This window comes from Furipterus horrens, unplaced genomic scaffold, assembly GCF_987537825.1.
Source record: "Furipterus horrens unplaced genomic scaffold, mFurHor1.1.pri manual_scaffold_3, whole genome shotgun sequence".
Lineage (NCBI taxonomy): Eukaryota > Metazoa > Chordata > Mammalia > Chiroptera > Furipteridae > Furipterus > Furipterus horrens.
In genome coordinates, this window is record NW_028327173.1 from 162,711,711 (window position 1) to 162,734,799 (window position 23,089).

The 23,089-nt window shown below is 42.3% G+C and overlaps 1 protein-coding gene and 1 long non-coding RNA gene across 2 annotated transcripts in view; one reads left to right on the forward strand and one right to left on the reverse strand.

Moving 5' to 3' along the window:
- The window catches only part of MYO1E (myosin IE), a 198,757-nt gene that overhangs the window by 136,594 nt on the left and 39,074 nt on the right, over nt 1–23,089 (reverse strand). The window lies entirely within an intron of this gene.
- LOC150016571 (uncharacterized) lies at nt 4,819–10,370 on the forward strand. The gene is made up of 4 exons (XR_016510057.1): nt 4,819–4,850; nt 5,933–6,015; nt 10,161–10,205; nt 10,300–10,370. It is a non-coding gene; the product is annotated as an uncharacterized LOC150016571 (long non-coding RNA).

A 23,089-nucleotide genomic window follows, 5' to 3' on the forward strand; every position in this document is an offset into this window, starting at 1 on the left:
CAATATCACCACCTCCCAAAGAGGGCTGTGCTCTAAAACGGCCAGCCAGACCACAAGTGGATTTGCAGAAACATGTGCATGGTTTCTGGCTGCAAAAATGCTGAAAGGGTTTGTACTACTCTGCTCCCAAGTGCACAAAAGTCCCTTTCTGACTGAGCCCCGAGACCTGAAATATAAGGAAAAGGAGAGCCAGCAGTCCTAATATCCTCCCCGGCCATGGCTCCTTCTCCTCCTGGGAGTTGGGCCAAAAGCACAGTACAACTTACTGATCAAATAACCAACACCCAAGACACCTGGGAGTGACCACACGTTCATTGGCATCAAAAGCAAAAGGTCTCACCACATGATTGATAGCATTTGTGTGCGTTTAAGGTACAGACACAGCTGGTAGCTTTGCACTTAGGAGAAAACCTCATTTCAATTTATTTGTTAAAATTCAGTGGAGTAAGAAGAGTACAAAGGTTAAAAAAAGAGAGAAATCGCTTGAGATGCTGAGAAAGATAAAAGGCAAATGATTTAAATTAAACATGCGGGAAACATTACAGAGGGAAAGGAAATAAAACAACTCCAGAGAGCTAAATATACAACAAAAAGTTGTTTGATCATAGGGCAAACCATGTGAATAAAATACCATAAATGCTTTAAAGGAAAAGAAATTTTAAAGAAGAAAAAGTTTCCTTTCAACTTCCATTGTAATGAAACCATAGTTCTTTTGGTATAACTCCATCACATGCTAAATGGCTACTAAATTCAGCTTTGAAAAACCTACATAACATCCTCTAGGTTTAAAAAAAAAGAAAACATAAGTGAACCAATCATTTCCGATTGATGGGCAAATTTTGTTTGCTGGGTGCGTTTGTTTTGAACGGCTACAAATAAAGGCAAAGGTGATTTTATTTTACTTTATTTTTGTCGTTTAAAATTTTATCCATTAAAAAAAAAATCCATGGTTGTTTTACAAGGTTTCAAAGCCAATTTATCAGTTTTGAAAAATGGTTTGAATATTGCTGTTTCCTTTGCCTCCACATCAAAAATGTACCATCTTTTCTTAAAGGTGTTTCTGTAGCACTTCTTGGCTGTAAGTTTGTACACTCTATGGAGTGATTATTATTTAAACTTCCATGAACTGCACTTCGACTGGCAGACATGTGAGTTGTGAAATTAAAAGTGTGTTATGGCATAAAGAAAACTAGAGTTGGGCACAAGGATGGACCACAGTGTGCAATGCCACAGATGGCAATGGTAGGACTGAAAACAATGTGCAGTTCCTTTCTATTCTGTTTTGCCCCATTGTGTTTTGAATAGACTGAATCACTGCCCAGCTTCGGGGGCCAGCCTCTGAAAGGGCCCATTGTAAGGGATATGCTTTCCAGAGCTGAGTTAAGGTTGCTGTAGTAACCTTCACTATGAATTTCCTGACCAATGTGATGAAAATCTCAACTGGTTTGTGACATTACTATAGTTACAAACAAGACTGCAAAATGAGCAGGGCCTACCCATTTAGGGGGGTCTTTTTCTTATCAGAACATAGTGCACTATCTGCTGCCTGAATCATTCACACAGCCAAAGAAGGGGCTGAGTTTCTAGAGCCAGGGCCTGAGAAGTGAACCTGTACTGTGTGTGTGTTGGGGTGTGGGGGGGGGTGAGAAGGGGTTCTCTCCTATGGCTTGCAGATGGTGGGCCAATGGGAGCTTGCAGGCCAAGGAAAGGCCTCACAGGTCATGAACCATCATGGCTGGGAAAGCCACTGTTCCAGAGATGAGTAGGGAGGCGTGGATACCCATGGTCCAAATGCCACAAGCAAAAAATAAGTCTGCGCTTCATTGGGAGAAAATAGTTCAGGATTCAGCAGAGGGTCATTTTATTCCACCATGAAATAAAGGCAGAAGGCAATCACCCTGGTTTATCAGATGGAACACTAAGCTAGAATGAAATCCCTGTCCAATGAACTCTGTTGAGGGCTCACTATGTACACCAAGCTGCTTACATGTATTAATTCATTTCACTGTCCTAGCAAACCTTACATAGTTGGTATTATTCTTAGTCTCCACTTTAAGATGAGGAAACCCTAGCAACAGAGAAGTTACATCACTTGCCCTGATCAACAGCCAAGAAGCAAATATTCTGACTCCAGAAAACTTTATTGAGCTTTCTTTATCTTTTCCACATAGGTGCTGGGTGTTTGGACCTGAAGCTCTGGAGCTTAGGAGCCAGAAATTGACCAGGAACATCAATTTGGGAGTCATCCATTGGCTTATAAGAAGTTGTTGCCGTAAGCATGAGTGAGCTCGTGCAGAATAGAGAGTGAATGGGAGAGAAGAAAACTAAGGACAGAAAGTATTTCATGCCTTTGCTCATTCATTCATCCATTTGTCCATTCGTTTGTTCATTCATTCATTCCAATAGTTATGCCCCTACTAGGAGCCAAGCACTGTTCTAGGCCCCGCGGTAACACTTGCAGACCACACAGACAAGGTTCCTACTTTCGTCAAGCTTGTTTTCTCATTGGTGAGGCAGAAAGCAAACAGACAGACTAGACAAGTAGGAAAAGTAGAGGTGGCTGAGAGAAGGCCAGCAGGGAAAGGCTGAGTACTTGGCAGTGGAGACAGGAAATAGGCAGCCAAAATGGAATCCCCATCAGAGTGTGGCTCAGGTCAGAGAGAAAGACTGTCTTCCTTCCAGAGGGAAAGGGCCCAACTCTCATACTTCAGTGAGATCCCCATCCAGTAGGAGAAATAACACCACCTCTTATTAGTACATTGCTTCCAGCATCTCACTAGTGAGCTGTTTATCATCCCAAGTGAGTCTTCAAGCAACTCAGGAGAGGCAGGCAGGGAGCAGGTATAACTATCTCTATTTTGTAGCTTGGACAGGCTGGCAAATTTTCCCCGACACTTTAGACAACCCCGAAGGAGTCGTGGAGATGGGAGAGGACTGAAGAGCAAATTTCCTTTTGGGCTCATCAGCTTTGGGGAATGTCCCTCTGTTTATCCGTCTAGCATAATAGCTATGTCATTTATTGCTAGGTTATTATTAAGCTGGGCTGCGGGTCCCTCTCTCTGTGTGCTGGGTCTCGCCTACTTAGAAATAAAGAGGGCGCAGGAGGAGGGAACCAGAACCAGAGACAGAGCTAGACTGCTTTTAACCTGGAGACAGGGAAAAAACAAACAGCTCTTTAAAAACACAATTTCTAAGCCTACTTAAAGGTAGCAATTCCAGCCTAAAAGCCTCTCAGCTTGGTGACGCACCACCCTAAAGTAAAGCAAGGGCAAAATTATCAAGGCAGAGAAAAGCAGGGACGTCAGGCGCTGGATGAAGGCCCTACACCATGCCCACTTCTAAGTAAAATGAGGAATTACAGTAATTCAGCCCCCAGCAATTTCCCATTTTAACTGATGTTTCCTGTTCTCGATGCTGGGCATCGTAAGGATTTTCAGAACCAGACCCGGAGTTCACAGGCCATCTTTTCACTGGGGTACATTCTTTTCTGTCCACTCATCGCATTATGTGCAGCATTACAACCCAAAACAGATCTGTTTTCCTACTGACCTCAATTTGCGGCCACCATTACTGTTGCTGAGAGAATTCTTGGCTGTGTGGGGCAGAGAAAGAGAGAGCAGCCTACAGTTTCAGGGCCAACTGCCCTTTAAATAGAGTGGGGAACCTGCTGGTGGGTGTTTCTGCAGGAATCATCTGCATCTGCCCCGGGGTTGATTTGATTCAGGAGTCAAGATGAGAGGCAGATAGGGGAGGGATATCTCTTCCTAGGCTTTTCATCTAGCTGACTGCCGATGCATTGGGGTAGAGGGGCAATTGAGGGTTTTGTTCATTTTGTTTTTGATTGTACCTACCCATCCTTTCGTTTTGAAATAATTTCAACACCTCAGAAAAGTTACAAAAAATATATACAAAGAATTCTTATATTTGTTACCAATATGTAACATTTTGTCTTTTTACTACTTAATACTTCAAAGTGCATTTCCTAAGGGACATTTCTTATATAACCAGAGTAAACAACTTCAGAAAATGTAACATTGATACTTTATATCCAAGTCAATATCCCAATTTCATTAATTATTCCAATAATGTCCTTTGACAAGATTTTTTCCCCCCTGGTGCAGGATCATGTATTGCACTTAAGTTTTTATATTTCTTTAGTCACTTTTCATTTCTAACAACTCTTCAGCTTTTATGATGTTGACATTTTAAAAAATTCGGGCTACATTTTTATAGAATTTCCCTCAGTTTGGGTTTGTCTGATGTTTCCTTGTAATTAGATTCAGCTTTTGCATTTCTTGGCTAGAAGTTTAGTCAAGTGATTGAGTCCTTCTCAAGGTATCTATCATGCCTGGAAGTACATGATGTCTGTTGGTGATATTCATCTTGATCACTTGGTTAAGTACTATCTCATTTCTCCACTGAATAATTTCTTTCTTTTTTTTCCTGTTGTAAGTGCTAAGCAATTTGTGGGGAGATACAATGAGATCATGTAAATATCCTGATCCTCATCAAACTTGGACAGGCAACTTTGATAGAATTAAAATTTAAAGCTCAGTTATTTGGCATTCAGAGGGAACACATTACTCGCAGAAGCTGCGTGTTTCAGACACAGGCTGCGTCTATGTGGGCCTGTCAGAGACATGGTAGCTGGTTTCATCACACCTGCGGGTTCCAGACAGCCTGAGGTTGCTGGGTGGCGGCGCCGCTCATGTGACACCTAGTTCCACCTCCACAGGGTATGAAATAATGAAATGCATTCCTAGAAGCTGAACTAAAAACCAGAAGTATGAGTCAAGGTGATTTTTAATGGCCCAGACAGCACCATGGAAAGAGGCAGAAAAGGAGATCAGGTCTGTACATATGCAGAGCTTTAAGTGTGGGATGTTTATCTCTGTTCCCTGCAGCAGTGTGCCTATGTGCCTCATCTCCAGTCGCAGGTCCCACTCCTCATCCTACTTGAATGAGTTGTCTACTTACAAGGTGGACGTGGTGGAAGTGTTTGGGGGCCAGAGAGCTGAAGCCGGATGGAGATAAGTGGGCTGGGAGTTAAGAACAAGGTGAGCGAAAAGGATGAAGTTCAACCAGCCAGTTTGAAGAGTTTGCCAACAATTGTCCTGGAGCCACAGAGAGGGAAGACCTCGACGTCCAACCTTAGATCCCAGCCATTCTGGTTCCCACTGGGGAGAGTCATCGCACATTTTCTTTTTGCTAAGAAGTCCCGTGTGGAAATACTACTTCAGAGGACTTTATTATAAAAGAACCACCAGTAGATGGCCACTTCCACAACCAGAGTCTGGGACAAAACTGTGGAAAGAAGCCCAGACTGTCTCAATAGAAAATTATCACAGACATGGTGACCAGTGAGCTTATCTGGAAACCAAAAATTCTCCTGGCCCTGCCCATGTTACAGCCACAGATGTTACAAGCCTGAAGCCCGCTCCTGAAAGGTCCCCGTAGGTTAGTGATTTCAATAGCTACCACTGAAATAGCACTAGAAAAGGAAATTTTTACACTTTTTATTTAAAAAGCTTACATTTAAGACTTATCTTTCCTCTTCTAACTAGAGTAATGAGGCAGAAAGTAATGGCAGTGTACTCCAAAACTCTCGATGATCCATAAACATTAATAGGAATTGGCATCAATAATAATAATTTCAGGGATGGCAATCTTTTAATAACAACTGTGCTCTTGTGGTCTTTTTCCTGAACCACATCCTGTGTTTTCCACATATTCAGTCATTCACTGATTCACTCCTTTATCCCAGTCAACAAAACCTGTACAAGGTACTGTGCCAAGCCCTGGGGATATAAAGATTTTTTTTTTTTTTTTAAGATACATAGGTTTACAAATTAATCACTGAAACCTGCAGTTGTAGTTCTAGTGTGAAGAATGAATTTTGATGACATAAGATTCCATTCTTTCATGTATAAAGATGCTGAATGGGCTGGTGACTACCAGGACAAAGAATGCAATGCTGTTCTCACCGAACTGTGAAACATTACCCCTGGCTGCCAGGTAAGCTGAGAAGGCTCACACAAATCATTGATCTTCAGGGACTGCTGAAGTCTAACCTGAATGACCTCATTTTAAAAACTCTGTCATTAATTTCATTTTAGAAACACCAGCCCAAGTTCTGACAGACAACGGTCAGCCCTTAATCATCATTTATTTCATTTAAATTAAGTTGGTTGGATTTTTTCTAAAAAAAAAATAATAATAATAATTTCCCTACCTCAAATGCTGCTGTTATAAATATCTCCTGTCCAGCTGTGAGACTCAGAAATTTGGTGTGAGAGGTAAGTGACACCATCTGCCACCTGGCAAGAGGTTTTAAATATCCTAACTGGAATCCCTAAATCTTTAATGTAATGTAGGATCTTGATCAGACTATGTTGCCACGGGGAAACTGAAAGGGCATTTGAGCAACTGTGTACAGACCAGTTAGCTGCTTTATAATTTATCACCAGGTAAAGTGTTAAGTGTTAAATGCTCGGGTTTGGGTCCTCTTGAATCTCTTCTAGAGGAAAATCTAGGGCAGCTCTTCCCAACCAGGAGGTCTAACAAAACCAGTCCTTGGCAAAAGGCTGAGGGTGGACTGGGTTTTCCTGTTCCAAGGTCCTGCCTCCCTGGTCCGGGCTGAAGGCTGTCCCCTTTCCTACGTCGTGATTGGGAAAAGATACCAAGCACTTAGCACCACTGAACAGCCTCCGCCACCATTCTCAGCCACCCACCCTCCCCACCCACACCCTCCCTCAGACTAAACCACGGGAGGAAGTGAATCTACCTCTGATGCTGTCACAATTTTTGAAACCTGGAAGTGGGTCGCATGACGTAAAGAACACTGGTTGAGGACAATGAGCTGGTAAGGGATCGAGAAACCTTCTAGCTAGAAATCGTTCAGGGTTTGAATTTAGAAAGACATTCTAAAAATGACCCTCTGTGGTTGGAGGTATGATTATGAAGAATTTTGGCAAGCTTTCTTGAAGGGATTGCAACCTAGCTCTAAGAGAATATCCAAATGATAAAATCATAGTCACATCAGTCATAGAAAGAACAAACTCTTTGAGCAGGTTTATTTTATACTTAAAAAATAATTTGTAAGCAATCACAGCCTTATGAATCCTCAGGATTTGTTTAAAATGTCTCCTTAGTTAATGACCTATATTAGTTAATATACCCACAGCCCACAAAGCATCCCCTCTGGAGGAAAGTGTGGGTTCCAAATTAGCATGCGTATTTAGATCTAAGCACTTTATAATAAATAAATTCTCTATTTACATTATAGAAACTTGTAGTCACCAGAGTCCCCTTCTTTCCTCAGAAATGTCCTCCCTCCTAGGAAATCTTCGCCCAGTGGGCTGCACTCCCAAAAGCTAGCCTCCTCTCGTGACACACTCATCCCCATCACAGACTTGTCAACTTATTAGTGAGGGACCAATGAGTTAAAGAACAGGAAAGTCCTCTGTAAACTTTATGGTGCCATATAAGAATTCTCTCACACATATTCTTTCATTTCATCTTCACAAGGTTCTGCAGCTGATCTTACCATCTTCCATTTATTGATCTGGAAACTGAAGCTTTTAGAGGTTAAGAATCTGGCCCAAGGTTGCAGCAGGGTCTCTTCTAAATGAACTCAAGCTTTTCTGAGTTTGTAGGACCCCTTGAATATAGGACACATGTAACACGTCGATGTCTTTCAGCCAAAGACCACAAGGAACACACCTGTAGTTGCACAAGTTGGGTTCATGGGGGACTCTGTGGCCTCCCTGGTAAGAGGGTATTAGACCTATTACAGGATTTGGGCTTTGATTGGGCGGACTTGGGGAGGGAGGCTAAGGAAACAGGGGTTTGCACTAGGTTGGGTAGTATCTGAAAGTGGGCAGCTCTACGATGAAATATTTCAGTAACTATTATATGAAGGGAGAGCTGTCTAGCACAAAGGGAGCTGTAAAATGGTAAAGAAGCAGTGGTCCCTCCTATTAGCTGGGAGAGGATGATTGGTGGGGCTTTCTGTGGCTTGTACAAGAACCTTGTTTTTGTCTGCTTAGACAAAAGTATGCAGTGGCCTTGCATGGTCTCACTAGACCATGGTTTCAGAAAGACACTATCTGAGGCTGGTGATGGGCGAGTGTGCTCATGTCTAACAGAACCACATGGCCAGGCTGCGAGTGCCAGGCCAGTTTCCAACGACACGGAGGCCCCACTGTGTCAGACCAGAGGCTGTCAGGGCTTGCTTTTTTCTTTCTCCAACAACTGCCTCTGAGCATCCTTCATATCAAACAGAAAGCCAGGAAGATCACTGAATATAATTTAATTGAAATGAAACCTTTACTTAGTGAAACCAAAAATACAGTCAGCTAAACAATCCCCAGAACGCCCTAACAGACGTGATAAGCTTTGAGTCACAATCTTCTTGCACAAACTTGTCCCTTCCTCCATTCCGACTTCCTCTTGTCTGAGAAATCGGCTGGCTCCTGGACAGATGGGAGGTTGAACTGTGACAGCGCCTGTGAATTGTGCCCCAGTATCTGTACTTCCTGTCCTTGAGTGATATAATCTCTGGCTTGTCCTGGGCCACATGGCTACTCAGAATAAAGAATTCATTCCTGGATTCTTGACGAGCTAGGTGTGGCCAGGTGACCTAAGGGGTGTGTGCCTGTTCTGGGACTGTCGTAAGAGAAAGAGAGGTGTGGTCCCACTCACCCCTCCCTCGCTCAAAATTGGCAGGTAGTAGCCCAAGTGCTACTTGGGCCCTTAAGGACCAGCGCCACACCCTGGGGGTGGCAGATAGGGGGAGAGAAATAAACACACCACGTGGACATTTTTTCCATTTAAGTGGGATAAAATTAAATGTAATCCCTGGAGTTGTTTTATAGCACCAAGCTTACACCAATCTATCCCTACCTGAATCCCTTTGCTTTGTATTTTAGTCCTCCCCTCTTCTCAGTAATGCACAGTACAGGGAGAAACTGGTTTCTAACATTGTTGTGTATTGCTATGCTCACTAATCATTTTATGAGCATATTTATGGTTTATCCAACTATATAGTATACTCTCAATTTTTACCATTTTGTCTCACTTCTTTCCCAGTAAGACAGGGCCTCTAACAGGGGCATAAAAAATACTGAACCAATGTGTTTTAATGAGTCTTGAAAGACTCTACAATGTAATCTAATTTTAACCTCTACCACTTTTTTTATTCACTTTCCATCCTATGTGAGATATTCATGTTCATGGATGGACAAAAATATATACCTCAGCTAAACTGCAAGTTGCTAAGGGATCACTCCACAGGTTGGCAAAAATTCAAATGTTAAGTTTGTGAATGCCAAGAGTTTAAATATATAAAATGCCTCTATCTGTAAAAGGTCTCAAAGGATTTTTTTCCCACTGTTGATTCATCATATCCCTCATATTTGTAAAACCATTTGTAATTTACCAAAGTGCTTTCATATAATAATCATCATCCCACAGTCCTTGTAGTCAGACTGGATATTAGTAACTTACAAGTTACAAACAGGAGCTAGAAGTTCTGAGATGGTGAGTGACTTGCTCATGGTACCATTTATCTATAAACCCCATGAATGGCCCTTGGGGCTGTTTTTCTGGTTCTGTATTCTGACAAACATCGCAGCAAGCCTTCCCATGCCTGTTGTCTTTGTACCTGGGGCTACCATTTCTGCAGGGCAGGACTCTGAAGTGACACGTCTGGTCAGGGATTTGAGGACAGGATGTGAGTAGGTAGAGGGGGCACTGGGAAGGTGTTCCTGGCCAGGAAACGAAGTTGAGGAGGCAGGCCTGACCAGATGGATCCTTGCCCCGGTTTATTTAGCTGGAAATATAGGCCACTGCTCTCTAACGTCAGAGCGAAACCAAGTCCAAGTGGATGGCACCCAGGGGAGCTGCTGGGCTGACCTGGGCAGTGGCCCCTCGCCAGCATCTCGGGTGGCACTTGAGCATGGGTTCACCAACCAGATCTGCCAGAGGCTGCATGGGCACCTTGGGTTCCGGGAGGATGAGGTTCAGCGGAGTTGTTCTTTATTGGCAGGACAGCAAGCAGGAGTTGGGACTGGCCAGTGTGGGAAAGGGATAGAGCAAGAACCAGATTCTGTCTCCAACCCGCATTATAATTCTGACATATCCTTCTCACCATCCCTCAGGGCTTCCTTCAAGTATACTTCAAGACTCCTCATCTAGCCCTTTGGGTGAGTATGCAGTTCATGATCGATTCCAATGTGTTTACAACAAACCCTCTACAGCAAGTTAGAACTTATTTATTTTTATTTGTTTTACTTCCAGAGAGACAGAACGGCAGAAAGAGTCAGAAAACCTGGAAGAAAGTGAAAGACCGAAGAAGCAGAGGGAGCGGGGTGGGGGGGTTGGGGAGATAAAATATAGGGTGTGGCAGAAGTAGACTGAACAGTTGTGAATACTCAAAACAGAGTTTATTCTTGTATCATTCTTTATTAATCACTATATTATTTTTCCCTATGAACAACTGCAGACCTACTTTTGCCTCACCCTGCATGAGTGGTGCTCTAGCTCTGAGCCAGGCACTTTCTGTACAATAAATGATATTTATCCTCACAATAATCCTGTAAGGATGGTGTTATTAGTCCCTTACTAATGAGAAAATGAAGCTTTGAGAAGTTAAGACCCTGCCCTCCCAAAAAATCAACCAAAAAAAAAAGCAAAAGACCCTAGACTTGAAATCGGTTCTTCTGACCTGCCAGGAGATTTCCCATTGTCCCAAGAGATAATGGATGCAAAAGCTCATGAAGGGCAGAGAATGGTGTGGTGATAATGCTGGGACCTGGCAATTTAGGTTCACTAAGAGTGTTTGAGTCTCCCTGGAGGTCAGCTGAAGCCCAGCCTCAGGTCAGATGACGGCCCGGAAGTGACTTGAACACAGGGCATGTAGGGTTGCATCAGCAAGCCACCAAGCAGGGTTGGTGACCGTTCCCTTAGACCAAGATACTCACTTAAAGGAACCTTCTCAGAAGGCTGTGGGCCAAAATTTGTGAGTTTTTCCCCCATTTTTCCTTTAAAAATATCTTCATTCTCAAGGTTACTCCTCACTTTCTTCCATATAATTTCCACTTAATGATTCTCCTTTCCAACACAATAAAGCATAATTCAAGTTAATTTGGGAGAGACAAAAGGCTGTCTAAAAGCCATGTTTATCTTCATTATATATAGGATATGTCTTTTACATATATATCTCTCTCTATATATAGATATATAGCCATGTTTGTCTTCATTTTATATATATAACACATAGATATTATATACTTACACATGCACACTCACATTTTTCAGTAGGCTAAGGATTACCCTTGACTCCTTCCTCCCCTACATCCAATCCTATAGTTCCACTTCAGACCTGTTTCTCAACCCCAACCACTCCTCTTTCTTCTCAAGGCCACTAAGTTACTTAATGGCTCATTATTTCTCACCTGCACTAGCACCCTAATAGGTCTTTTTGGTCAGTTCTCCACCTCCTGCTGCTTTGGTCCTGTGTACCCTCCCTTCATAATTACCTAAGTGAGCTGCTAGTATTACTGGTGGTGAAGGCTTCCTGACTCTCCCCAAGAGCCCATCACACAGGGCCATAACTGCAAGCTCACTGCCACTTGAGTTGTAAAATAATAAGGTGCTGCAAAGCAAGTGTCTGTTACAGGTTGAATTGCATACACCTCCAAAAGAAGGTATGTTGAAGTACTGACTCCCATTACCTGCAAATGTGACCTTACTTGGAAATAGGGTCTTCTATACACGGAATCAAGTTAAGATGAGGTCATTCGGGTGGGCCTTAATTCGACATGTCTAATGTTCTCATAAGAAAAAGAGGAGACAGAGACAGACACACGGAGAGAAAGCCGTGTGATGACGGAGGCAGACACTGGAGGGGTGAGTCTACAAACCAAGGAACACCATGTACTGTTGGCAGCCCCAGAAAGGAAGAGAAGGGCAGGAGATTCTCTCCCATCCTTCAAAGAGAGCATGGCCCTAATGATGCCTTGATTTTGGAGTCCAGGCTCCAGGACTGTGACAGGATCAACCAGTTCTTTTCAGCCACTGAGATTTTGGTAATTTGTTCTGGCAGCCCTAGGAAATGGACATAGTATGTAAAGAAAGATAAGGAGAGTTGAGCATAAAGAAAGAAGGCTTCAAATCAAAACTCTACGAGTGGGTCTCGCCTAGTTTATACCTGCTCCATAAGAAGTTAGTGGCCTCCAGAATTATGGTTCTAAAGAATAAATATGACTGTCATTCCCCACTTTTAAAAAACCCTCTTTTAAAAAAAAAATGAAAACAAACTCACAACTATCAACAACTGAATCTAAAAATTAAAAACAAAGTCCAACTAAGCAAACCAGAATAGGAACAGAATCATAGGTATGGGAAACATTTGGAGGGTTATCAGCTGGGAGGGGGAAGGGAGAGAAATGGGGAAAAGGTGCAGGGATTAAGAAACATAATTGGTTGGTACAAAATAGACAGGGGGAAGTTATGAATAATATAGGAAAGGGTGAAGCCAAAGAACTTATATGCACAACCCATGGACATGAACTAAGGGGGGTGGAATTGCTGGAGGGAAGGGGGGTACTGGGCAGAGGGGAGCAAAGGGGAAAAAATTTGCGATACTGTAACAACATAATCAATAAAATATACTTTAAACAAACAAACAACAACAAAAAAACCTCCCTTTTCTATAGGACAAAGTCCAAATCCCTAATATGTCACGTAAGGCCTTTAGTCTGGCCCAATCTTCCTTCCCAGCCTAGTCGTCATCCTTCCCCCTCCTCTCCACTCTCCCCCTTGACTGCTCACCTCCAGCCATCACACTGCCCTGGGGTCCAGTGACCAATTCTCATTCACAGTAGACAATGGGCATGGTGACGGCGACCGTGAGACTGGGCCTGGGTGTCCACAGTATTGGGCAAGCCCATGACATCCTTTCTCTAGAAGAGCAAAGTCTGGACAATGCAGATGCAGGCAGAAAGATCTATAGCTTTGGGCACAAAGACCACAGGGGTTTACCGTATCAGAAGAATAATTTGGTGGGTATATCAGCTGGTGGTACATGCAGCATTCTCTTTCCTCTCTGAATTCCCTCTGAACCTTCATCAGAAAATAAATTATTGACTTATCTACAATATGCTCAGCCCTGTGCTGGGTGTGAGGACACACAGAAGAGTGTGAGGTATGTGAAGTTCACTAGTCAACTTACTCAGTCTAGTTGGGGAAAGGACTAACATGTAATATGCACATGATACAAAGCAGCAGATTCAATTCTAGGGTTTAAGTTGAAAACTGGAAGAGTTCAGAGGAGGGAAGCAACCTGAACCAGAGCAGTCTGGAAAGGGTTGGTGGAGGAATGGGAACTTAGGCTGGACCTGGAGACGCTGAAGACTTAGCTGGCCAACAGGAGGAGGAGGCCTTTCCAGAGACAACACAAATGGAGGTGCAGAAGCAGAAGGAGCAGTCGTCACTACTGCTGGGGAAAACTAAGCTTTAAAGCACCATCATTGATTAGTCCGGTCCACCTAAGGGGCCTCTAGACCAGCAACATCAGCAACACCTGGAAACTTGTCAGAAATGCCATGTCCTGGCTCCACCACAGACCCACTGAAGGAGATGCCCTGGGGATTCGGGTGGGGTCCAGCGATTTGCTTCACAGATTTCCCAGGTGATTCTGATGCAGGCTCATGTTTTTGGAGGACCACAGCTCTAGGGAGAAGACATGATTTAAATAAGTTTATAATATCTATTCTTACAAAAGAAACTTTAAAATCACCTCTAATTAGAATTCATTTCATTTAGCTTTAGAAACAATTTAAATGGCGGTCCAGCAACTTGTGCCGGCACCAGACAGTGACACCGCATGTCACACGCAAGTTACATAGACCAAATCAGCCATCTGATTGCCAGGGAGTAACTGTCAATACACACCTGAGGAAAAGCTAAAAAAATTAATTATTTAAGGCAGCAACACAGGACATACCAGAGTCCCATGGGACAAGAAATTCTATATACCGAAGATAAAGAAAGTGATTTAACCTTGGTTACTGAGGACCCAGAAATAATACTAGGAGTATAGATACGACTTCCCTTGTCACTCCATCATTTTTTTCTGAGCATGCAGTGGCCAGTTCTCATATTTCCCCATGCCAGAGATAAGATTGGCACACCCTTTGTTTTTGAAGTTTCTATATTGGAGGACCTTTGACTTTTCCTACTTGCACCAGTCCTGTGCCAAACGAAGGTTGGGTTTATTTTGAATTGTGTTCCGTCTGCAGCTCCTCATTAAGTAAACTGGGACTCCTCATCTGGCCAGTGCGTTCAAGAGAAAAGTGGAAGGAATCAAAGTGAACTGTAGGGAGAAAAGCAGGGGGAAGTTCTCTGGAAGTCTAAAAGTAGGAACCAAGGATGGTATTTTTGGCTTGGGACTTTCTGTACCACATGAAATTAGGAGAATGACTTAATTGTTCCTGTGCATTCGAAACCCGAGAGAGACCATAATGGCTGGGCTACACCCAGACTGACTGGAGCAGGAGTTAGACAAGGTGGCCTCCTGCCAACTAAACCTGCTCGGCAAACTTGAGCGACTGCATCGTTCACGTTTTCAGGGCTGGCGAGTCTGATGACGGCTGGCTTGGCTTTTTTCTCACAATCTCCCGAGTGTACAGGGCGGTGTGTTACAGAGGGCTCCCGTTTCAGGGGTAACCGGAGGGGCAGGGTAGACTCCAGAAAGCCTGGGTGCTAGTCCTTTCTCTAGTTGCTATGTACACACAGGCAGCAATTTAAACTTTTCTCTGTACTTGTTGCCTCCTCTACTGAATGACAAAGGCAACTATGTGCCTTAACTATGTCACAGAACGGTGGGGAGAACAAAATGAAGAAATAGATACAAAGAACATCCTATGGAAAGTTAAGATTATTATATGCTATTGAGACCTATTTCTCTCTTTTGTGGCCACATTGCATCTTTTGCTTCCCTCTTTCTGATATCTTATGATGGATGCCTATTGGGCTTCCTGTTCTGCTTCCATTTCTACAGGAGGTGGCAGTCATGAGGTTCAATGCCACCTTGCCACCTACAGGAGAAGACCCCTGATCCAAGTCAGACCAATCAGATTCTCATTCCCAGAAATTTATAATACAGAGGCGCAGAGACTGAGTTGTTGGTTTAGGCTCACTACCTATCCCTTGTGGTTCTCCTGGAGCTGGGGGAAAGATTTTACTCCCCAGGGGGCAACAGGCAAAATTTAGATTCATTTTCATTTGTCATACTGAGGAGAAGGTACTATTGGCATCTGCTGGGTAGAAACCTGGGATGCTGCTAAACATCTTCCAACACACGGGGTAAGCCCTGACAACAAAGAATTACCTGGCCCAAGAGGTCCTGTCGAGAATAAGAATTCCTGCACTAGCAAAGAGGTTACAAGGCAAATGCCTGCAGGGTCAGGCATGAAGGAATGACTCAGGAACTGGGGAAGCTTGGCTGCCTGGAGGGCCAGCGTCCGAAGGAAGGGGCAGCCACTGCAAAGCCTCAGCCAATTGTTACCACAGGAAATGAAGACACAGTGAGGCCAGGTCTGATTCTTCTAGGAGTATAAATCTAGATTTTCATGTGAAATCTTCTGATGTTTAAATGCTGGCTCAAAAATATTTTAAATGTATGGGCCAAATAAATACACCATCAGATCTCATGGAGCCTGGGGGTCACTCGTTTGCACCCTGTGATCTGGAGAGAGGATCCAATTCCTCCTTTGCTTGAACTTCCAGAAGCTGTCTAGCTCCTCCCTCCTCTGCTTTGGATGCTGTGAGGTAACCCAGGATGTTACATACACCCCAAAGGTGATTGGTTGGTTTGTTTGTTTTTTCAATTGGATTGAGTTTTATTTCTTTTTTTTTTTTTAATTTTTATTGAATCTATTGGGGTGACATTGGTTAATAAAATTACACAGGTTTCAAGTATACAATACTCTACCTACTCCACACCTCTCCCTGCCCCCTACATATTTGGTCCTGTGTACATGCCATCGCCATCTGAATAAGAAGTTGAATCTCTAGGGTTGGAAGGGACCTTAGAATAGGTCTAGTTCTGACCTCCCAAGAAACATATTTGACAAGTTCCTTAACCTCTCTGTGTCTCAGTTTCCTCATTTGTAAAATGTGGCTGATAATTAATACTTCATTGGGCTATTAGGAAGATTGAATGAGTTCACACATCGTCTTAACCTCCTTGAATCCTCTGCCTTTGGAAATAACACTCCAGTGTTACTGCTGCTGCTAGTAACAATAATAAAACCAGCACACTCAGATCAAGAGTAATGTGAATATTCGTTTGAGGCTTGGCGTAAAAACTCACACAGCGTGGAACTTCAACATTAAATCAGTTGTTCCCAGGACAAATAAGCCATGTCTCTTCAGTTACTTAGACACATTTTTGGAACACTTTGCAGACGCCGAAGAATATTTTGTGTGTTGATGCAGAGCAGGCCAGCAAGCACTAGGGTGATCTGGCTTATGATGACTCTGAGAGGGGCAAAAACAGCAGGGGAGTGAGCAAGGAGAGGGCAGCTGTCAAACTACCAAAGACGCATGAACGCACACACACACACACACAAACACAAAGGTATACAGTACAAGAAATTCTTGGGCCAGAGTGCAACAATCTCTCACCATCTTAAGAATTTAGTGAATTCAGGTTTATGGGAAATCTAACCTGTCACAAGGGCTGTGGCATTCTTTCCGGCAGCCAAGTCATTCCGGACTTAATTCCTGCCAAGGCTACTTGACCCTCATAAAAATCCTTGACAGTGGAGTGGGTGCCATTTTTTCCCCCACTACTTTGAAAAGCTTCTTTGATGGCACCCATTACAAAGGGAACAGGGTCTGCTCTCCAGACTGGAGGCCAAAATGTTAATTAACTTATACCCAAGTCTGCCAAAGAAATCTGTGGGCAGCACTCTCTCTCCAGCGGCATTATAGAGACGAAGGGGGAGGGCGGGCAAGAAATAAAAGGAAATGGCAATGAATAAAATCCAGAAAGAATTCTGATATTAAGACCAAATGATCACATCTGCTTTTTCACATTTGTCCTCCCCCTTTATTTCTGATTACTTTTTGCCAATATAAATTGTCTTTCAATAGCAAAATTCATTTTATCACAAATGAATTGGATGCTGTTTTTTTTGCTTTTCCACGGCAGGCTTCACAGGGGATTTATGTGAGGTCTGGGTTCACTAGCAATTCTTTTTCACTACTTCTAGGAAAGCACTGTGCTGTGTAAGGAACATATACAAAGCCAATAATGCATATTAAAAATTAAAACTATACTGGGGAAGTAAACCTGAATTCAGTCCAAGGACCTGTAAAAGTTGATATTAGTAAGATATCACTGAAAAAGGCTAATAACTAACTTCCCACAGCTTTATCAGCAGCAGAGCCAAAAAACAACAACAAAACCTCAGTAGCCCAAAGGTATTCTGAAGCATCCAGTTGGTTGTATTCTTGCTGTAAGTGGTTTCCTCTCTAGGCAGAGAAGAAAGCACACTTGATGTTTTGCAATTTGGAAATGCCAAAATGGGCATTATACTTCCCCATGTTGCTCCATCCATCTATCTGTCCATCCATCCATCCACCCATCCATCCACCCAAAATATATCTACTGAGTGCCTAGTATGTGCCAGACACTTTGCTATGAGTAGGTAGACAGACAAACAAGACAGGTATTGTATTTTGCCTGCCCTCACAGAGCTTTCTGTCCAGTGAGGCAATGAGAAAGGTCAACAAGCAAATTCCAAGAGTTTGATAAGCCATGTAGGGTAAGACATGCCCCTCTCTCCTTCCCAAAAACTGTAAAGCTGGAACAAGGGGCTGAGAGGCTTTAATTTGACGTGAAACACAAAGTAAGAGTCTTAGGGGCAAACTCTAAAATCACAGTGACCAAGGTAAATTAACAGAGGAAATAACTTGGGAAAAGAGCTGCAACAGAGACCTACACAAAGGAGGCTAGTGCTGCACAGAAGATGACCTCTTACGGGTTTCATATCCCTCAACACAGCATGCCCACCTCAGAATGACTACGCAGTCTGTTTTCAGCAGGGCAGTGCTGGGTTTTGGTACCTGTCTCATGCTGATTGGGAAGCGTGGGTACAGGCAGAGGAGTTTCTATTCACCAAAGCAGCAAACCCTGTATAAGAAGTGGAGGCAGAAATGAGGAGCAGATTTGGGAGAACAGACTCTCTGGCTCCTTGGAAACACAGGAGTACTAAAGAACAGTAATGACAGAAGTGCCAGCAAAGAAAGTTGGTATAACGTTGGGGAGTGCATGTGATTGTCAGAACACTATAAGGTAGGTACTGCTATTATCGCTACCATTCTGCAAATGAGGAAACTGAGGAAGAGAGGCTATACAACTTGTCCAAGGTTATTTATAAGTCATGGAACCAATATGGTACCACACCCAGCCTCACTCTAGAACCTTTGTCCCATATTACATGTGTCTCAGAAGACATGAGACACTCCTTAGTAGGAAATGGGGAGTCACAGAGTATTTTAAAGCAAGGTACCACATAATTAGAGCAGTGATTTCAGGAATTCATGTAGTCACCAAACAGAATGAACTGGATGTGAAGGGGGACGGTAACAGGCACTTAGTGAATGCCTCGGGTGTGCCCGGATCTCTACAGCTATTATCTTATAATCCTACTTCATTATCCAACAATCACTTTGAAAAAGGCAGATTTCCATTTTACCAATACTGGAACTAAGCCTAAAGGTGAAATTTGTCAAAATGAAGCTGTAGCTATACCTACAAATTTCTTTGACAATTTCGACCTTAAAAGCTATTTCGTAGTTTCGAAAAGTAAAATTAAAAGAAAATAGAAACCCACGGATTTTTAAATATAAAAGCCCAACCCTTTGGTGGTTAAACAATCTAGACCATTTAAAGAGTATAGTCAAATGTTTATCAAGTTCAAAATGCTTACCTAGCAGGGATAAGAAGGAAGCTAAGAGCTAGGGATGGGCTGAAAGGAAATTGTCCTGCTTACCTGGCTGTTTTAAAAACGTAAGTAGCTCTGTAGAGGGAAAGTGAAATCTAACCAAGTCCTGACCTAGATTATATCGATTCTAAGAAGCAAATTGAGGGACAAGAAAACATATTGTTTTGTTTTTGCATTTTAACATATCTAAAATAAGAATAAATTTTACAAATGATGATATGTCTTAATTTAGTTAACAGCATGTTTTTTTTCTTAAAGGTACACAAAAAATGGTGCTTCTTAAAAAATCAATGGCAACAGAAAATGGAAATAAGGTTGATGAAAAGTAAACATCAGTTTCTTAAAAAAATAAACCAATCAAGTCTTAGGTTTTGATGAAATACAGGAATTGCTTAACACAGCACAAAAATAAACAATTTCGACGTAAGAATTACAATTCAGATTTCAGAATTAAGGACGATGTGGAGAATGGCTGTGTGTGCTTCTTTGATGATTGCATTGATGCTGGTGTGAGCTGTAGGGTCCCACCGTGCCCATGGGAGGGGGACTCCAGGTTACAGGAGAGCAGTGGGCTTGGGATCTGGCTGGCCCATGACAGCACCTGGTGAGCTTTCAGGGCTCTGGTGTTCTGAATGTGGAGCAACAAAGACCCTTTTGGGTGCCCACTATGACTTCTCCAACCCCAGAAGCTCCATGCATTGTCTGGAGAGAGAGGAAGCCTCTAAAAGCAAGAAAAAACAGAATCCTAGAGAATTCTGAGGTTTGGAACCTACAGCGGGTGTTGCGAGGGGCCAGGGAAGGGAATCCCCCTTTGCCCCAGCTGCATATTTGCATGAAGTGGACTTTCCCTGTGCCCTCAATCCTAGAGGGTAGGACCCAGTTTGGCCATGAATCATAAATAGGAAAAGACGGCTTAGCTGGGAGAAGGCAGGGTAACTAGATTTTATAAAGTCAAAGAGGATGGCACAGAGTCAAAGAAGTACATATATCTCTGTGGACAATAATGCTGAGTATATGACATATGAACTGTTAAAAAATTCAGACTTAATTCTGCTATGCAGTGTTCTTAGTGTGTAAACATACACGTTCTTAGTGTGTAAACACACTAAAGTGCAAGCATAGGTCCAATCGGTTAAACTCCAAGTTATATAAGAACATAGTTTGTTTTTTAATTTAAAAATTAAAGCATTTAGTAAATCAGGTTATCTTGGAAATGAGGAAGTTTTGGGGTGGAGGGCAATCGGGGATGCTGGAGAATCTGGGTTGAATCAAGGTGACGAAAGATGGAGGCGAAGCATCTCAGAGATGCTGACCAAGCTTCCCCAAGTTCAGGGTCAACGTTCTCCGGGAGCCAGGTAGGTGAGAGCTGGGCCCTGCCTGTGCCTGTCACTACCCAAGCGCCTCACATGGAAAGCAGCACAGAACACAATCCAGGTGATCTCAGCTGCAAGTTACAAATGTAAAATAATGATTGGATTTGTGTTTATTTTTAGCATGCTAAGGCTTTCTGGAAAGAAACAACTGGTCTGGAGAACTACTTTCCCCTTCCTCAGGATTTCACGATCAAATTTAATTCAATTTTTCTTTTCTATGGGGGAAGGCGGGCAGAGAATCTCCAAATTACTTAACCAGGGATTTTGTGGAAATGATCACAGCTTGACTGAAGGCCTTGAATTCCTATAGTGAATCCTAGATAGCAGGGTGTGATATCAGCTGACCAGCACATGCTGCACGATAAATGGCTGGATGAGATGATATACTGTACACATTTCAATTCAGATTTGTTGGAGTTTGATAGTACAGTCTAATAATATAGCTTTTAAAAAATGAGCATGAAAACGGACATGTCCAATCAATTTAACTTTTTTCCACAAAGGTATTTTGAGTTATTTTTTAAAAATTAATCTAACATTTCCTCCTTATTTTATTTTTTCCTTTATTTTTATTGTTGACACTATTGCAGATGTCCCCATTTGTACCCCCCTTTAGTCACCTCCACCCAGGCCTCCCTCCCCTTCCCTCTGGCCATCACCACACTGTTGTCTGTGTCTATGGGTTATGCCTATATGTTTTTTTGCTAATTCTTTCACCTTTTTTCACTCAGTCTCCCCACCCCCACCCCCTCTGACACCAGTCAGTCTGTCCCATGTATCCATGCCCATTTTTATTTTGTTCATTGGATTCCATATATAAGTGAGATCATATGGTATTTGTCTTTCTCTGACTGGCTTATTCCACTTAGTATAATAATCTCCAGGCCCATCTATACTGTTGCAAAAGATAAGATTTCCTTCTTTTTTATGTCTGTGTAGTATTCCATTGTGTAAATGTACCAGTTTTTTAATCCACTCAGCTGCTGACAGCACTTGGGCTCTTTCAGTTCTTGGCTATTGTAAATAGTGCTGCCCAATGAACATACAGGTGCATATGTATTCTTTCAAATTGGTGTTTTGGGAACCCAGGACATAGTCCCAGAAGTGGGATCACTGGATCAAAAGGCAGATCCATTTTTAACTTTTTGAGGAAGCTCCATACTGTTTTCCACAGTGGCTGCACCAGTCTGCGTTCCCACCAGCAGTGCACAAGGGTTCCATTTTCTCCACATTTTTGCCAGCACTTGTTGACTTATTGATGATGGCCATTCTGGTGGGTGTAAGGTGATATAGTGCTGTGGTTTTATTTCAAATCTCTCTGATGATTAGTGACATTGAGCATTTTTTCATCTGTCTTTTGGCCATCTGTATGTGCTCCCATACAGTGGGTTCCCTTTTCGTTTTGTTGAAGGTTTCTTTTGCTGTGCGGAAGCTTTTTAAGTTGATATAGTGCCATTTGTTTACTTATTTTTCCATTGCCCCAGGAGACGTATCAGCAAAAGTATTGCTCTGAGAGATGTCTCAGATTTTACTGCCTATGTTTTCTTCTAGAATGTGTATGGTTTCACGACTTACATTTAAGTCTTTTATCCATTTTGAGTTTATTATTGTGTGTGGTATAAGTTGGTGGTCTACTTTCTTTTTTTTTCATCTAATTTTCCCAACACTATTTATTGAAGAGACTGTTTTTACTCCATTGTATGTTCTTGCCTCCCTTGTCAAATATTAATTGACCATTAGGTGTGGGTTTACTTCTGGGCTCGCCATTCTGTTCCAACTATCTATATGCCTGTACTTATACTAGGACCAGGCAGTTTTGATTCAATGAGCTTGTAGTATAATTTGATATCAGGTATTGTGATCCCTCCAACTTTTCCTTTCTCAAGATACTGAGGTTATTTGAGGTCTTTTTTTGTTTGTTTGTTTGTTTCCATATAAATTTTTGGAATATTTGTTCTACATCTGCAGGATATGTCTTTGGTATTTTAATAGGAATTCCACTAAATCTATAGATTGCTTTGGGTAGTAGACATTTTAATGATGTTAATTATTCCAGTCCATGAACGTGGTATATGCTTCCACTTATTTGTATCTTCCTCAATTTCCTTCTTCAATGCCCTATAATCTTATAAGTAGAGGTCTTTCACCTTCTTGGTTAAAGTTATTCCTAGGTACCTTTGGTTGGTGGTGGTGGTACAATAAGATGGTAGTAAATGGGATTGTTTTCTTAGTTTCTTTCTCTGATAGTTCATTGTTGGTGTATAGAAATGCCACTGATTTCTGGATATCAATTTCGTACATTGCTACTTTGCCAAATTCATTTACTTCTAGAAGTTTTTTGATATAGTAGTTTTTAGGGTTTTCTATGTACAATATCAATCAAGTCATCTGCAAATAATAGTTTTACTTCCTCCTTTCCAATTTGGATGCCTCTTATTTCTTCTTCGTGTCTGATTGTTATGTCTAGGACTTGTATGTAGTACTATGCTGGTAAACAGTGGTGAAAGCAGACATCCCTTGTTCCCGATCTTAAGGAAAATGCTTTTAGTTTTTGCCATTGAGTATGATGTTGGCTGTGGATTTGTCATCTATGGCCTTTATTGCATTGAGGTATGTTCCCGCTATTCCCATTTTGCTGAGTTTCCATCATAAATGGGTGCTGGATTTTAGCAAATGCTTTTTCTGCATCTATTGCTA